The 3,496-nt window shown below is 56.5% G+C and overlaps 1 long non-coding RNA gene across 1 annotated transcript; it reads left to right on the forward strand.

Moving 5' to 3' along the window:
• The first annotated feature begins 2,694 nt into the window (after window positions 1-2,694).
• On the forward strand, window positions 2,695-3,489 carry LOC104869563. Its single transcript, XR_002025697.1, has 3 exons — window positions 2,695-2,867; window positions 2,951-3,046; window positions 3,213-3,489. It is a non-coding gene; the product is annotated as an uncharacterized LOC104869563 (long non-coding RNA).
• The last annotated feature ends 7 nt before the right edge of the window (window positions 3,490-3,496 follow it).

Here is a 3,496-nt window from a genome sequence, read left to right on the forward strand (position 1 = left end):
TCCCCCAGCATTGCACAGGCCGCCCTAGGCCGAGTCCCCAAATCCCACCCAAAGCTGGGCATGAAAAAACTGGCAGCGCAGTCACCAGGGAAGGTGTGTGTGGTCTGTGGCTTCCCTGGCAAGCCACAAATCCATGCTTGGCCTCCCTGTGGAGCTGCCTGGCTGAGGGGCCCGGAAAGAAGAGCGGGGACCCCAGCGCCAGGCAGCCCCTCCCCCGCAGCCCTAGCTCCTGTCTTTGTCCTCGCAACGACGGTGGGGGCCCCGGCACGCGCCTCTCCTTCCCCAAGCCCTGCAGGTCCCCTCCTGGCAAGGCCTGAGGCTGGGTCCTTTCTGCAGTGTGAGGAGGTGGTGATGGGATAAATGGCCTTTATCTGTGAGCCTGGAGACCGGAGGCTTTTGGAGGAGGTGGCTGTGGGGCTGGCCTTGAAAGCAGGGATTTTCACCAGGCTGAAAAATAGAGGGAGGGAATTCCAGGAAGAGGTGACAGCCCGGAGAAGCCAGGTTGCCTGTGTGCAATCCTGGTACTTTTTCTGGGAGGCTGAGGCAGGAGCATCCAAGTTCCAGCCTAGCCTAGGCAAATGAGTGACTTAGGGAGACCCTGTCTGAAAACAAAACTAATAAAAAGACCCGGGGATGAAGCTGGGCGGGGTGGCGCATGCCTGTGATCCCAACACTTGGGAGGCTGAGGCAGGAGGATCGCTTTGAGTTCGAGACCAGCCTGGGCTACATAGTGAGTTCCGGGTCAGTCTCAACTACATAGTGAGACCCTGTCTCAAAAAAACAACCAAAAAAAACAAAACAAAAAGAATAAAAAGACCTGGTGATGTAGCTCAATGTCAAGGTCCTGTGTTCAATCCCCAGTACAAGGAGAGGGAGGGGGACCTGATTCCAACAGAGCTGGAGCAGAGAGGCAGAGTGTCAACAAGGGATGGGAAGCTGGGAACAAAAGGAACATCGCCTTCTGTCCTGAACAGCTGGAAACTTGTCCCCGAAGCAATAGTGAGCTATGGCAGGATTTAGAATGAGGGGGAGCCAGATAGAACCTGAAGGTCTCTGAGGGAAGGGTGGCTTGTGGTCCAGACTGGAGAGTGGCTGGGCTCGTAGCAAGGCGACTGTGGCTTGCTTACTTGGCCTGGCCCTGGGGGCCATAAAGGAGGAAAGAGCACTGTGCTCCTCTGAGAATCAGGGCCCCTGAATCTGGAAGGTACTGGGGAGGGGGAGGGGAGGGAGGAGGGAGGCGCTCGCTCTATCTATCGTCTGAAAGGGCACTGAGGGTAGAGAGATCGGGACTCTGGATAAAGAAGCTCCTAGAAGCCGGGCGTGGTGCCACACCTGTCATCCCAGCACTCAGGAGGCTGAGGCAGGAGGATCGCTGCGAGTTCGAGGCCAGCCTGGGCTACATAGTGAGTTCAAGAGCAGCCTGGACTACACAACGAGACCCTGTCTCAAGAAACAAAAACCAAACCAAAAGAACCCAGAGAAGCTCCCAGAAGTTGCAGCGTGGAAGGGGGCACACAGGTGGGATGTTATTATTTGGAACTGCGGTTCAGGGAGCACAGGACCCTCAGACCCGAGAACCCGGAATCGAGAACCCTTGGGATCACGGCTGTCTGCGGGAAAGCCCGGTTTCCTTAGGGTCTCCAAGAAGGGAGTGTGGCCGGGGATTTCTGGCGGCAGCTAAAGATCTGATTTCTTTTCCTCACCCCATTGCTTGTTCACATTTTGTGCATTTGTCTCACTCAGGCCCCACAGGGACCAAGACACTCTCGGCCCCTACACACCCTGGAGAGGGAGACCAAGAAACAGAACAACCCAAAGATAAGCATAATCATTTCAAAAAGATACTGCGCCTTCCCAAAGCTGGGGTGGCAGCCCTCACCTGAGTTCAAGGCCAGCCTGGGCAACATAGTGAGACTCTTGTCTCAGACAACCCAAAACACAGGCGCACACCTGTCATCCCAGCACTCGGGAGGCTGAGGCAGGAGGATGGCTGTGAGTTTGAGGCCAGCCTGAGCAATATACAGAGTTCAGGGCCAGCCTGAACTACATAGTGAGAACCTATCTCAAAAAAAAAAAAAAAAAAAAAAAAAGAAATTCTAAATAAATAAAAAATACCCTCCCAGGAGCAGGGAAGAGATACAGAACAAGATGGCGGTTCAAAATAATGGCTTGGGAGGAGTGGCTCCAATTGGTGGCTAGGAGCAAAGGCCCCTTCCGAGGAGGGGACATTTGGGCTCAGACCTGAATGAGAAAAAGCCAGGGAAAGGGCTCAGGAAGTGCAAAGACCCTGAGGCAGGATCACCTGACCCACACAGTGAGCAAGGGGTGGGAGTTTGTGCAGAGCCTTGTGGGGTGAGAGAGGAGGTTGGATATCATTTTTTTTTATTTTCACAGAGCTGGGGAGCAAATCTATAGGCAAAAGTGCTTTGGCACTGACCAGACCCTCAGCTGTGGAGTGTGTGTGTGTGTGTGTGTGTGACCGGGTCTTGCTATGTAGTCTAGGCTGGCCTCAAACTATTCTCCACCATCCTCCTGCCTCAGCCTCCCAGAGCTTTGGGGTGACCGGAGTGCGCCACCACGCCCAGCGTCTGCATTTGATTTTGGTGGCAGCCGGGAGTCCAGAGACGCTCCAACAGCAGCGCATGCGCACCTGTGACAGCGCATCTGGGTGCTCCTCGCCCTCCCTCACCCTTCCGGGCTCTGCTGCCCAATGCAGGCTTCCCCAGAGGCGCAGCCAGGATCGCTCTCCTTTCTCCTCCCTGTATCCCCGGGCCCCGGCGCAGGACACTGGGTGCTGGGTAGCTATCTGGCTACTCAAACAGAAGTTCAAGGGCCTTTGTACCTGTTGGCTGCTTCACTTGCCTACAGTGAGCATGAACACTCCCCACCTCCCCCGCTCAGAATTTGTTTCTGCACTGTGTCCAATGCTTACAGCTTATCCACTCTGCAGCAGGCACAGCGTGTGTTTGTTGATTGACTTACTGACGGACTCTGAAGTTTTTTATATGCAAGATAGGAGCCAGAGTCCCCTTCCCGATGAGCTCAGGTCAGGGATGCTTCCTTTGGGGGCGAGTATGTGGGGTGGAGTCTCGGGCGGCTTCAATCTGATGGCAGAGCTGTGGTGCCCGCTGTGGGGCATGGCCCTGTCCTGCTCAGCCTGCTGTTGGTGGCAGCCCGGGCTCCTTCTCTGGGCCCTGTCTGTGTCCGGCCAGGTTGGAGACGGGGCTGGCCACTCCCGACCGTCTCAAGGGAACACATTCGCGGAGGAGAGGGCCAGGCCCCGAGAGGACCGGAAGTGGCGCCTGGCTGTGTCCTGAGCCCTGTCCCTTCCCTGGCAAGTGTTCCTGCGGACCCTTCCATCGGAGCGCACTGGCACTGGCTCGGCAAAGCCGCGCTGACCCCAGGGGGACCCCGCTCTGCCCACCGCGGAGAACTTGTTCACTTGTTGACTCGCGCTTCTCCGGCTGGGGTGGGCACGGGTGGGAGCAAGGGGGCT

Source organism: Fukomys damarensis, unplaced genomic scaffold, assembly GCF_012274545.1.
Source record: "Fukomys damarensis isolate Sample0158 unplaced genomic scaffold, DMR_v1.0_HiC HiC_scaffold_37, whole genome shotgun sequence".
Taxonomy (NCBI): Eukaryota; Metazoa; Chordata; class Mammalia; order Rodentia; family Bathyergidae; genus Fukomys; species Fukomys damarensis.